This window comes from Saccopteryx leptura, chromosome 1 (assembly GCF_036850995.1).
Source record: "Saccopteryx leptura isolate mSacLep1 chromosome 1, mSacLep1_pri_phased_curated, whole genome shotgun sequence".
NCBI classification, from domain to species: Eukaryota; Metazoa; Chordata; class Mammalia; order Chiroptera; family Emballonuridae; genus Saccopteryx; species Saccopteryx leptura.
The window spans coordinates 89,748,223-89,763,382 of NC_089503.1; positions in this window are offsets into that span (position 1 = coordinate 89,748,223).

Consider the following 15,160-nt stretch of genomic DNA (forward strand, 5'->3'; position numbering starts at 1 on the left):
CAGCTTGAGTGCAGGCTCATCTGGTTTGAGCAAAAGCCCACCAGCTTGAACCCAAGGTCGCTGGCTCCAGCAAGGGGTTACTCAGTCTGCTGAAGGCCTGCTGTCAAGGCACATATGAGAAAGCAATCAATGAACAACTAAGGTGTTGCAACATGCAATGAAAAACTAATGATTGATGCTTCTCATCTCTCTCTGTTCCTGTCTGTCTGTCCCTGTCTATCTCTCTCTCTGACTCACTCTCTGTCTCTGTAAAAAATAAAAAAATAAAAAAACATAATAATTTCCAGTTTCATCCATGTTGTCACAAAAAATAATATTTCCTTTTTTTGCATGGCCCCATAATATTCCATAGTATATATGTACCACTGCTTTTTAATCCAATCATCCACTGACAGACATTTGGACTGTATCCAGATCTTCATTATAGTGAACAATGCTGCCATAAACATGGTGGTGCATTTCTCCATTTCAAACTGTGTTATGGTATCCTTGGGTTATATTCCTAAAAGTGGAATGGCTAGGTCAAAATGCAGTTTGATTTTTAATTTTTTGAGGAATCTCCATACCGTTTTCCACAGTGGCTGCACCAGTCTGCATTCCCACCAGCAGTGCAGGAGGGTTCACTTTTCTCCACATCCTCGCCAGCACTTATTCTGTGTTGTTTTGTTGAGGAGTGCCATTCTTACTGGTGTGAGGTGATATCTCATGGTGGCTTTAATTTGCATTTCTATAATGATTAGTGATGTTGAGCATTTTTTCATATGCTTATTGTTCATCTGTATGTCCTCTTTGAAGAAGTGTCTATTCATCTCTTTTGCCCATTTTTTGATTGGACTATTTATCTTCCTGGTGTTGAGTTTTACAAGTTCTTTATACATTTTGATTATTAACCCCTTATCAGATGTATTATCAAATATGTTCTCCCATTGTGTGCTTTGCCTTTTTATTTTGTTCATATTGTCTTTAGCTGTGTAAAAGCTTTTTAGTTTGATATAGTCCCATTTGTTTATCCTGTCCTTTATTTTCCTTCTGTGTGGAGATAAATCAGCAAATATATTGCTGCGAGTGATGTCGAAGAGCTTATTGCCTATGTTTTCCTCTAGTATGCTTATGGTTTCATGACTTACATTTAAGTCTTTTATCCATTTTGAGTTTATTTTTGTGAATGGTGTGAGTTGGTGGTCTAGTTTCATTTTTTTGCAGTTAGCTGACCAATTTTCCCAATACCATTTGTTAAAGAGACTGTCTTTACTCCATTATATGCTATCACCACCCTTGTCAAATATCAATTGCTCATAAAGATGTGGGTTTATTTCTGGGTTCTCTGTTCTGTTCCATTTATCTAGGTACCTATTCTAATGCCAGTACCAAGTTGTTTTGAGTACAATGGCCTTATAATATAACTTGAGGTCCAGAAGTGTGATACCATCCACTTTATTCTTCTTTTTCAAGATTGCTGAGGCTATTTGTGTTCTTTTTGGGTTCCATATAATTTTTTGGAATATTTGTTCTATATTTTTGAAGTATGTCCTTGGTATTTTAATAGAAATTGCATTGAATTTATAAATTACTTTGGGTAATATGGACATTTTAATGATGTTTATTCTTCCTAGCCATGAGCATGGTATATGCTTCCACTTGTTTCTATCTTCCTTGATTTCTTTTATTAATGTTTTATAATTTTTCGAGTACAAGTCTTTAATCTCCTTGGTTAAATTTACTCCTAGGTATTTTATTTATTTTTGTTGCAATAGTGAAGGGGATTGTTTCCTTAATTTCTCTTTCAGACAGATCATTGTTGGTATATAAAAATGGTGCTGATTTCTGAGTATTAATTTTATATCCTGCCACTTTGTTGAACTCATTTATCATGTCTAGTAGTTGTTTTTTTTTTACTGCAACTTTAGGGTTTTCTAGGTACAGTATCAAATAATAATAGTTTTACTTCTTATCCAATTTGGATTCTTTTTATTTTTCTTTTTGTCTGATTGCTGTGGCTAGGACTGCCAGAACTATATTGAATAAGAGTTGTGAAAGGGGCACTCTTGCCTTGACCCTGATCTTAAGGGGATTGCTTTTAACTTTTACCCATTGAGTATAATGTTGGCTGTGTGCCTGTCATAGATGACCTTTATCATGTTGAGGTATGTTCCACTGTATTCCCACTTTGCTGAGAGTTTTGATCATAAATGGATGTTGGATTTTATTAAATGCTTTTTCTGCATCTATTGATATTATCATGTGGTTTTTGTCCTTCCATTTGTTAATGTGATGAATCACATTGTTTGATTTGCAAATATTGTACCAGCCTTGCCTCCCCAAAATAAATCCCACTTGATCATGGTGTATGAGTTTTTTCATGTATTGCTGGATCAGGTTTGCTAATATTTTGTTGAGAATGTTAGCATCTAAATTCATCAGAAATACTGACCTATAGTTTTCTTTCTTTGTGTTGTCTTTGCCTGGTTTTGGAATCAGAATTATGCTCGCCTCATAAAAGGAACTTGGAAGTTTTCCCACCTCTTGAATTTTTTGAAATAGCTTGAGAAGGATAAAAGTTAGTTCTTTGAACATTTGGTAGAATTTGCCTGTGATCCATCTGGCCCAGGGCTTTTTGTTTGGGGGAGATTATTAATAACTCTTTCAATATCATTTGTTGCAATCCATCTATTTCGGTCTTATGATTTTTCCTGATTGACTTTTGAAAGATTACATTTTTCAAGGACTTTGTCCATTTTACCTAAGTTGTCTGATTATTTGGCATATACTTCTTCATAGTATTTTCTTACAATCCTTTGTATTTTTGCTGTGTTCATTGTTACTTCTCCACCCTTATTTTTAATTTTATTTATTTGAATCCTTTCTCTTTTTTTCTTGGTGAGTCTAGCTAAGGGTTCATGGATCTTGTTTACTTTTTCAAAGAACCTGCTTTTGGTTTCATTTATCCTCTCTATTGGTTTTTTAGTCTCTATGTCATTTATTTCTGCTTTGATCTTTATAATTTTCTTCCTTCTACTTCCTCTGGTCTTTATTTCTTGTTCTTCTTTTAGTTCTTTTATTTGCAGGATTATGTTGAATTTTTGAGCTTTTTCTAGCTTCTTAAGGTATGCCTATAATGCTATGAACTTCCCACTCAGAACTGCTTTTGCTGTGTCCCACAGATTTTGAGTTTTGTATGCACATTTTCATTTGTTTCAAGAAAATTTTTTATTTCTTCCTTGATCTTATCATTGACCTAGTCATTGTTTAATAACATGCTGTTTAGTTTTCAAGTGTTTGAGTGTTTTTCAGTTTTCCTATTGTAGTTGATTTCTAGTTTCATGCCATTGTGGTTAGAGAATATGTTTGATAAAGTTTCAATCTTCTTAAATTTTTTGAGACTCATTTTATGCCCTAATATATGGTCTATTCTAGAGAATGTACCATGAGCACTTGAAAATAATGTATATTCTGCTGCTTTAGGGTGGAAGGTTCTGATATCTATTAAATCCAGTTGATCTAGTATATCCTTTAATTCTGTTGTTTCTTTGTCAATTTTTTTTCTTGAGTATCTATCCATTGATGTTAGTGGGGTATTGAAATCCCCTACTATTACAGTATTGCTGTTGATCTCATTTTTTATGTCTATCAAAATCTTCTTTATATATTTAGGTGCTCCTATATTAGGTGCATATATATTTATAATAGTTATCACTTCCTGTTGGATTGCTCCCTTTATTATAATATATATTATGTAGTGACCTTCTTTATCCCTTACTATATAGTCTTCTTTTTAAGTCTATTTTGTCAGATATAAGTATTACTTTTTTTCATTTCCATTTGTATGAAACATTTTTTTCATCCTTTTACTTTCAGTCTTTGTGTATCATTTGCTTTGAGGTGAGTCTCCTGTAGACAGCATATGTATGGGCCCTGTTTTCTTATCCATTCAGCTACCCTATGTCTTTTGATTGGAGCATTTAATCTATTTACATTTAAGGTTATTATTGATATGTAGTTGTTTATTGCCATTTTATTTTTTAAAGTTATATTCCTTTTTATACTATATTCTTTTCCCCCTTTGTTCTATTTACAACAGGTCCCTTAACGTTTCTTGCAGCATTGGTTTGGTTGTAACAAATTCCTTGAGTTCCTTGAGTTCTTTTTTTTTTTGGGGGGGGGGGGATCTGGGAAACTTTTTTTTCTCCTTTAATTTTAAATGATAGCCTTGCTGTATAAAGAAGTCTTGGTTGTAGGCTCTTGTTTTGTATTACTTTGAATATATGTTGCCATTCCCTTCTGGCCTCAAGTGTTTCTGTTGAGAAGTTGGATGTCATCCTTATGGGGGCTCCTTTGTAGGTGATAGCCTTTTTTTTCCACTAGCAGCTTTTAATATTTTCTCTTTATCTCTTAGCTTTGGTATTTTATATATGATTTGTCTTGGTGTAGTTTTTTTGGGGTTTCTCTTTAATGGAATTCTTTGTGCTTCTTGAACTTGTGTGACTTTTTCCTGCATCAATTTAGGGAATTTTTCAGCTATGATTTTATTGAACAAGGTCTCTAACTGTTGTTCTTTCTCTTCTTCAGGAACCCCTGTGATGCAGATGTTGTTTTTCTTTAGGTTGTCACAGAGCTCTCTTAGAGTTGCCTCAGATTGTTTTAGTCTCTTTTTGCTGCTCCCCTTCTGTGCTTTCACTTATCTTGTCCTCTAAGTCACTGATTCAATCCTCTGCTTCATCCAGCCTGCTTTTAATTCCTTCGAGTATAGTCTTCATTTCTGATATTGTGTTTGTCATTTCTGTCTGGTTCTTCTTTATAATTTCCGTGTCCTTTTTGATACTTTCAGTTTCTTTACTGAGCTGTTCATTAGTCCATCCATTGTAGCTTTGAGATCTTTAAGCATCCTAAAAATCATTATTTTATACTGTGGATCCGGTAATTTGATTACTTCCGATTTGTCCAAGATGTTATCAGAGGATTTATCTTGTTGAAGCATATGACTTATGCTTCTCTGCCTACCCATTATTCTCTATGACTTGCAGGCTTCTTCCAGCTGTGATCTCCTTACCTAGTAGAGCCTCTTTGATGTCTTGTTTGGTTTGTTTTCTTCTCAGTTTTTTTTAATTCAGTGGTAATCTTGTTTACTGATCTCAGCAGGGGCTTATTTGTAGCTGTACCCAGGAATGCGGTAGTTATAACCTGAGACTCTGAAGGCCCAATCTGCCAGCTTCCCTCTGGGGCAGGGTGCTTTCTCTGTTTCAGTAAGAGGAGGTATCTCTATGGAGACCTGTGTTATTGCCCCTCCTCCCCACTTCCTGTTTTCAGCTGTGTCTTGTTGCTCTTATTGGAGCTGGAGAGCTTTCTGGAGGTAGATCACCTAGAACCACTTTAGGCTTGTGCTTTGTGGAGGGTTCAACTCCTCCCCCAGCTATGGCCACCTCCACACTGAATGAGTTAGCTTATCAGGTCATCCCTTGCATTCCTCTGCCCAATACCGTCTGTCTCTCTCCCCACTTTCCTTTTGGAAGACATACCAGCCCTCTCATCTCACCTCGTTCCCAAGTCCCCAGGCGAGTGGCTGTGAGTGGTATTCTCTGCTCTTCTCCTTGTAATAAGAGCCGTTCTGGGCTCTCAGCCTCATCCCACCTTTGTTCCTGGAAGCAGGGGAGATCCACCATGACTCGGCGCTCCCTAGGCTCGGTGTGGCTTCTTCTTTACTCTTTAGTAGTTGAGACCTGTTCTATTAATCCAAAGTTGGTTTTTCACACTGATTGTTTCTAAATTAATTTGTAATACAGTTTGGTGGTGTGAGCTGGGAGTCTGTGCATTTGCCTACTCTGCTGCCATCTTTGTTCTCTCTTATTGTCTAATCTTAATGATCACTCTTTTATTCCTGACATTGATAATTTATGCTTATTTCTTTTTATTCATTTCTCTAATTAAATTTTTATGAGCTTTACTAATTAAAACACTTTTGGCTTGGTTTTTATTATATTATAATACTGTTTTTTATTGAATAATTTCATACGCTTTTCACAAAAATTATTTATTGATGTTAGAGAGAGAGGAAAAGGAAAATATATATATATATGATATATATAGATAAATAGAGAGAGAGAGAGAGAAACAGAGATTGAGAGAGAGAGAGAGACAGAGATTGAGAGAGAGAGAGAGAGAGAGAGAGGAACATTGATCTGTTCCTGTATGTGCCCTGACTGGGGATCAGACCTACAACTTTTGTGCACCCATCAACACTTATCAGCTGAGTTATTTGGCCAGGGCAAGAATTTTCTATATATTTTTATTTCTTTAATCTACTAACTGTAGGTTTACTTTTCTTTTTATAGTTTCTTAAGTTGGATACTTAGATCAATGCTTATTGGACTATTTTATTATTCTACTACAAATACTTTAGCTTTCTTTACAATTACTGCTGCATAACACAAATTTTCATATATTGCATTCCCATTTTTATTCAGTTCAAATGTTACATTATATATTCTTCTTTGAATTATGAATTATATCTAAGTTTATATTCACTTTCTACTTATTTAATATTTTCCAAGTATTTGTCTGTATTAGTTTTGAATTTAATTTTGTTGTGGTCAGAAAATTTACTCTATATGATTTCAATCTTCTAAAATTTAAAGTTGGTTATGGTCTAGTATATGGTATATTTGGCTGAATGCTTTATGTATGTATATTTGAAAATAGTATGTGTTCTATCAATACGTGGAGTGGTTTATAACTTGATCAATTTGGTTCATAGTATTTTTCATAGACTCTATTGATTTTCTTTCTACATGTGGGTTTCCAGACTGTTTTTTTCTTTTTTATTTTATATCCATCTTCCAGTCCCCATTGCCAGATCTATAAATTTTAAGTTCAATGTCAAGTGCAAAGGCAACAGACTTACAGAGACTATTTAGCTTCCACAATTGCATAAAGTCTCCTAATGGCTCTTCTTTTCTAATTGAACTATGATTTACAAACCAGTTATGATTTTTTATGTTGTATGTTCTCCTGATTTTTTTTATCATTATTTATTTTTATTGTACCAAAGGTGTTTAGAAAATTATTTGTAAAAAGAACTTGAAGTAGAGGATGTATTGATATATCTATGTAACTACCTGTATGCATGCTTGTTCATTCCTTCCTTCTCTTTTTCCTCCTTTCCTTCCTTCATCCCTTTTCCCTCCTCTTTCTTTCTTTCTTTCTTTCTTTCTTTCTTTCTTTCTTTCTTTCTTTCTTTCTTTCTTAACTTTCTTTCCTTTTTTATAGCACTTGAGATATTAACATTTCAGGATCATCCTAATTCAATTCTGAAATTAAAAGTATTCAAAGTTAAACTTCAGTTCTTTGTGCAAGTTGTTCACTTCCATTTTAACCTTACTGTGTGGGTGTAACCTCTTTGGTTCTTAGTCAACAGAATTTACCAATTCCCCTTGCACTGATGATTGGTCTTGGACTCTGATTCTTGTTCCCAGATCCTCAAGCTCCCAGCTTCTCTGACTTTCAAGCAGTTCCTGTGGGTCAAGACCCATAGTTGGCTTCTATCTCTGCCTCTTCTCTTCCCCAGACACTAGCTGAGTAATCACGCACTAGCTTACTGGTTCATTAATATCTTCCTACAGATGTTTTAAAAACTTTTTTTTTTCAGTTATGCTGTTTGGTGTTAGTCAGAAGTCGAATCCCAATTACCTAGCCTATTGCTACTGGAAGTAGAAGTCTCACATACTTGAATTCATATTATCTTTGCATGTTCTAAGTATGATATCTAAGTTGTCATATCTTTTTTTTCCAGTAAGTAGGTATAAGTAAATTAATAGGATTATTAGCTCTGCAGTCAGATTCCTTGTGTTGTTTTCTTGGTTTATATCACCAACTAAAGATGTGATATTGCCCAATCTACTTAAATCTCTGTGCCTCATTTTCTTTATGTAATAGCTTTAAGGATTTAATAAATTAATACAAATTAAACCCTGAGATTACAGCCAGCCACATTTTAAGTATATGAAATATTAGTTATTATTATTTATTACAAGTTTATAAATGTAATTTAAAGTAAAACCAATATATGTGTCCAAAGTAGTGAGCAAAGAATTATTTTAGTTTCATTTTTTGAGATAGCCTGGAGAAGAGTAAATATTCAGGTTTTACTAACTCATTTGTTAAGTCTAACTATGTACCACCAAGAATTTCCAGACTCTAATGGTATATTTTTGGATTTCTTTTAATTTCTTTTGAGAACTGAAAATATTACAAATAAATTTTTCATTATTTCCAACTAAACCTGTTTCTATGACTTGTCATCATGCCTTGACTCCAGATATCCATATCTTCTAGCACCAATTCCTAGACAGTAAATGCTTAAGTTTAAAGACATACCTTTATGATAGAACTTTTATATGTCTGCTTTCTGCCTTATTATTTTATTAGAAAGAAAAAAAGAAGTAACCTGTGTATTGTTTCCATTTTTTTCTCTAACATGTAAACAAGGAATATTTCTGATTTCCACTGAAAATCAACACAGACTTCCCATGTAATGAGAAGTGCTTCCTTTCTGCTAACAATTCCATATATGAGAATCAGAAATGGCTGTGTCAGAAAATGTATCAAGACATGTCCCAAAATGTAGCATAATGAATCATAAAAAAACAGCAAATAAAAATTAATAACAATGTTTAATTTGCTTTTCTAGAAGATATTGTGAAGATGGGCTCAAAGGAAATATAGTTATATTGCTTATATATTCTTACTTGCAATATAATTAAGAAGCTGAATTTTACATAATAGTTTTATGTTGAATAAACTTCTCTCAAGTCAACATAAATGTTCATTCAGAGTGAACATCTGAAAACTTCTGAAATGCTTTCAAATAATGAAAATTTACCAAAATAAAAAAGATAAATTTTAGTACAAATCCTATATGAATTTCTAAGTTAATTGCACAAAATGACTCTTGGCTTTATTTCAAATTCTATGCAAACTGCATTTCTCACTTGAGAAATGCTAGCTAAATGCCTATGATGCAAAACATTTTTTGCAGTCAATCGAAATGTAAAGGCATATCTGAAATTATAAAGAAATAACTGATCTAGCATTTTCTTCAGGTTACATCTTCTGCCAACCAATTTTTTCTTATGGTAACCTGAGTTTGCTATAGTATGCATGCACTTTAGTAATGTTGAGTAATTCCATTTAGTATAATAAATTCTCTTACGCCATTTCACCTTTAAGTCTTTCAAATGCAGAAAAAACATTTTTTTTAAATTAAATTCATATTCATAAGATATCAATAGTGAAGAAACTATTTTCACTCTAAAATCTTTGTTTGTATTATAAAAGCTCCTAGTATTGGGAGTGGTTATTTAGGGGCTACTTGTTTACCTTCTGAAATCTGACAATCTACTACCCTAATTAGTGTTCTTCCAGTTGCATGTGACAGACACATACCTAGAGAAAAAGAAACAATGCTTTTAGTTTTGATTTTTGTTCATTTAACAAAGCTACAGGAAAATTATGGCAGTGGCTATGTCTGAAGGGTGATTAGGGAAAAGATGGGGGAAACACCAAGACATTCTCCTTTAATTTCTTATCCTGCATTTTTTATTAAAACACTCGTTGTTTTCTGTTGCTGTAAACTACCATCTAGGAATGGCAACTTTGAGATCCAGACACACAGATCTTAGTTTTTTCTCTTGACAAATACTGAGAGCTGTTTTCTTTGGATTCCCAATCAGAAATCAAAGGGGAATGTTTTACCCAGCCTGTGTCAGGGGCTCAGCCTTCAGTAATCACAATTGCCTTGGTGGGGAGATCTACATTCTCTGCTAGTCCACCATTTAATGAAAAAGATGCCCACTGTGATAAAGGGATTTTCTGATTCTGCCCTTATCCAAGTTACCAATATTAAATATGCCTGCATTTCTTTTCATGAACTACCTGTTGTATATTTTTAAATATTTGCATGTTCTCAGTTTCAAACAATAGTGCTTAAGAGAATTGTATGTGTTGTGACCACTTGATTTTTCAGTGAAAATATGATCATCTACCTTTATTAGGACATCAAGCAATTGGAGAACTGCTAAAAAATAAAGCAACAAGGGATGACTATGAACTCAGATCTCACTTCTACAACCGCAGAATGAGAAGCAGTCTGACTCATGGAGTATTTGTGTACTTCTGTGCTTTTCAATCTCTGAGGAGCTATCTAGGCTTTGCATGTCACTTCAGGTAATATTCCTAAACTTTCCAGATAGTAATTATCAACTGAAAAATATTAAAAATATAAGTTTACTGAGGCCCTGGCTGGTTGGCTCAGTGGTAGAGTGTCAGCCTGGCATGCAGGAGTCCTGGGTTCGATTCCTGGCCAGGGCCCACAGGAGAAGCGCCCATCTGCTTCTTCATCCCTCTCCCTCTCCTTCCTCTCTGTCTCTCTCTTCCCCACTCGCAGCCAAGGCTCCATTGGAGCAAAGTTGGCCCAGGCACTGAGGATGGCTCTGTGGCCTCTGCCTCAGGTGCTAAAATGGCTCTGGTTACAACAGAGCAATGCCCCAGATGGGCAGAGCATCGCCCCCTGGTGGGCATGCCAGGTGGATGCCGGTCAGGTGCTTGTGGTAGTCTGTCTGACTGCCTCCCCGTTTCCAACTTCGAAAAAATACCAAAAAAAAAGAAAAAAAATATATATAAGTTTACTGTTCCCACCTAAGATCTACTAAAAAAACAAATCTGTATTCAGGCAAGTATGGAAGAAATCTAGCAGATTACTTTTTCTTCCTTAATGGAGGAATCTTGCTTATTGGTATGTGGAGGGCACAGTGAGATTAAAGTGGATATAAAAATATAAGGACAGTTCTTAAAACAGAGAATCATCAGTGAAATTAAATGGAGTCATGGATAAATGGATGATGGACTCAAAGATCTGTAAAAGCTCTCTGAGGCTGTTTAATATGAATAACTTTACATTAATTTTCAGGTTCACATTAATATTAATATAACATCTGTAATATTTCTCATTTGGAGAATTATTGTACAGAAATGTTTTCTATATTACTCTTTTGTTTGTACTATATACTTTTATCTTCACTAGTCACAATCATCTATTCATTATTTTCTCTGAGGAAGTATATACTCTCTTCAATAAGAACTTTTCTACTTCAATATCAATTTTTTTTCCATGCATGTTTTCCAGTATTTGGGAGTTAATATTAGGTAAGATGGAACAGAGTGAGGAAGAAGAAGATTTAATATTTCAAAGAATAAAATGTACAGGCAACATAAAGGGATAAAATGATTTGATGCAAAAATTTACAATACAGCATGACCAGGTGGTGGCACAGTGGATAAAGCATTGACCTAGGACTCTGAGGACCCCGGTTCAAAACCTGAGGTTGCTGGCTTAAGCACGGGCTAACCAGCTTGAGCACGGGTTGCCGGTTTGAGCATGAGATCATAGACATGAGCCCATGGTTGCTGGCTTGAGCCCAAGGTTGTTGGATTGAGGAAGGGTCGCTGGCTCAGCTGGAGCTGCCTGGTCAAGGCACATATGAAAAAGCAGTCAACGAACAATTAAAAGTACTACAACAAATTGATGCTTCGCATCTCTTTCCATTCCTGCTTGTCCATCCCTTTCTATCCCTCTCTCACTTTCTAAAAAAAAAGAAAAGAAAATTTACAGTACATTGTTAAAAGCACTTGCCTTAGTTTCTGCCAGAATTCTATCTATATCTTTGAATCTATAATTCAAAGCAATATAGATATAATTAAATTAATATATTTTAACCCATAAAACTGTATCGATTATTTTTTAAAACTAAAATAAATGCTAAGCTGAACTGCATAAATAGTGAAAAAAATTCCAAGTCCAAGAAACACAAAGTGAAATCACTAGCCCAGACAAGTAAGCTAATGTCAAGCATGACAGCTGCCTGAGGTCAAACCCAAATGCCTAGAGACCTTGCGCTTTGGTTTAGCAGCTTCACTGAGTGACAAGAGAGACTGGGCCCACTCAAGGTGGGTTTGCAAGTCAAGGACTATAAATGTAGGCTTCCAAAAAGCTTTGTGTCCAACATTATTAAAAAGGGTGAACTTGCAGAAAGGAAAATAAAGCACAGCACAAAGGGAGAAAGCAAGGAAGCATGCAAATCTTCACCATTGCGCTCAGTAATACAATAAAAACTATGTCCTAGGAATGGTTCATCATAAGCCAGTCTTTATTCAGATTGAAGACCTGAAAGTGTCAGGGGAAAAAAGTAAAAACTAGAATGAGATCTGAAAATACTTGGGTATAGGTATTGTTTGTATTCTTTATAATTACATGTTTAATATCTTAAAGGAAAAAATTGAGAGTATGTGTAAAACAACTAGAGATATAATAATTAACCAGACAAAACAAAAACAAAATAAAATAACTTTATGGAAATGGAAAATATAATAAGATGATAAAAATAAAGGCAATAAAAGTGTTTTAAAATTGATTATGTTGATGGTGCACAACTCTATGAATATATTTAAAAATATTGAATTGTATACTTTAAATGGGTGAATTACATGATATGTAAATTATATCTCAGTAAAATTGCTGTGCTTCCTTTTACAGTTTTGTAGAGTTTATTCTTCCATTTAATGTGACCATCTGCTTCCCAGATGAAAAATTTTGGAGAGAGTGAGAGAGAGAACAGAATATATTAACAAGTTTGAGAGAAATTAGACTAATTTGGGTTAGATTTTCACTAGTACGATAGATGGAGTTTGAAATTAGGAAAGAATGTGCTGCATAGAACACACTTGGTCTTTTCAGGAGACCAATATTACTAGATTGAACTGGAAAAATTAGATGAGATTTGGAAAATTCAAAATTCTTCTGGAAGCAGCCTTCCCCATAAGGACTTAAAATATAAATTATGATGAATAAGTGTATGATAATCCGAGATGAAACACAACTTTATTGGATTCAGATGTAGAACAATTCACTTATTAATTATATATTTGGACTAATTTTCTTTTCTAAAAATGTTTTTCTTAAATGAGAAGCATGGAGGCAGAGAGACAGACTCCTGCTCGTGCCCCAACCAGAATCCACCTGGCAAGCCCCTTATAGGGTGATGCTTTGCCCTTCCTGGGTTGTTGATATTTTAGCAACAAGTTATTTTAGCACCTGAGGTGAGGCTATGAAGCCATTCTCAGCGCCAGAGGTCAACTTGCTCCAACTGAGCCATGGCTGTGGGAAATAAAGGTTGGGAGGGATAGTGAAGCAATGGTTACTTCTCCTGTGTGCCCTGCTCAGGAATCAACCTGGGACGTCCAAATGCTGAGCTGACGCTCAACCACTGAGCCACTGGCCAGGGGAGGACTCATTTCCTGAGCATACTGTACTGTGGCACAATTAGAATTAAAAAAAGCTTATTTTTCAATTTTTAAAAAATTTAAATTATAATTTGCATTAAAGTAGATGCATGAAATTAAGTTCATAGTTTGGTAAATATTGACAATTGCATAATCGTATACATATATTAAGAGACAGGTGATCACCATCACCCCAGAAAGATAATCTGTGTCCCATCCCAGTCAATTCCACCCTTACCCAGAAACATCCATTGTCCTGAAATTGTTCACCAGAGATGTTTTCACTTTCCAATTTCTGTCTTTCATGTCAATTTCATACACATGATATAATACAGAATGTACTAAGGCTTCATTCCCTCTGCATGTTTTTGAGATTGATCTTGAGTAGTTCTTTCCTCTTTAATGCTGAGATTCTATTATATGGAAATACATCTGTGTATTTATTGATTCTCCTGTTGATGCACATTTGGGCTCCTTTTATTTTGACTGCTTTAAAGAGGGCTTCTTTGAAGCAGCACATTCCAGGGCTTTTCTGTGTTTACATGTTTCCATGTCTCATGAATAAATGGTGACTACATTTATGAGAAACTGCTAGATTAATTTGAAATTAGTTGTACTGTTTGTTTCAAATTGGTTAATTTCCACCAGCAATTTGTGAGAGTTTCGGCCGCTCTACATTATTTGTCATCACTTGGTGTTATTAGTAGAGAGCAATATCGCATTTCTCTGATGAGCAATGAGGTTGAACACCCTTTCATGAGCTTATTAGTTATTGGCATATAAACCCTAATAAAATCAATATTTTGTGCATGGTGTGAGGTATGGCTTAAGATTCTTTTTTCTCCTCCTCATAGGTATAACCAGTTGTTTGAGTACAATTTATTCAAAATAATTTCCTTTCCCCATTTTATTATTTTGACACCTTGTTGAAAATAAATGGATTACATATGTTAGTCTTTTTAAAAACCTTTTAATATTTTAATTGATATATTTGTCTATCTTTATGATTATGACAATATCCCAGTTGATTGATTAATATAATGTTAGTAAATCTGTGTAGGACCTCCTTTTTTTTTCTTTTCAGGAGTTTTTGACTGCTCTAGACCCTTTGCTTTTTCCATATGAAATATTACTTTGTATATATTTATTATGGAATTTGTCTTAAACAATAGTTGAGTATTGTAATCTACTGACACAGTGTATGTCTCTATTGGCGTTTTAGTATTTCTGTATTTATTGATTGATTAGTCTAGTGAGAGGTTTATCAATCTAGATTTCATTGGTTAACCTCCACTCTTTATCCATTCTTATTTTATTGGTTTCCACTGCTACCTCTTTACTTCATTCTCCTTACTTTTATTTTTTTTAATTTGTTTTTCTTTTTCTAGTATCTTTTTTTTTTGACAGGGACAGGTTAGAGAGAGTCAGAAAGAGTGATAGATAGAAACAGACAGTCAGGAAGAGAGAGAGCTGAGAAGCATCAGTTTTTCATTACGGCACCTCAGTTGTTCATTGATTACTTTCTCATATGTACCTTAATTGGCTACAGCAGACCGAGTAACCCCTTACTCAAGCCAGCGACCTTGGGCTCAAGCTGGTGAGCTTTGATCAAAGCAGATAAACCCATGCTCAAAATGGTGACCTTGGGATTTTGACCTGGGTACTTTGTGTCCCAGTCAGATGCTCTATCCACTGTACCACTGCCTGGTCAGGCCTTTTTCTAGTATCTTAAGGTACAAGCTTAGATCATTGCTATCAACCATTATTCTTTTTTATTTTCCTTCTTTTCCAAATGAAAGGAGGGGAGATAAACTCCCGCATTCACCCCAACCAA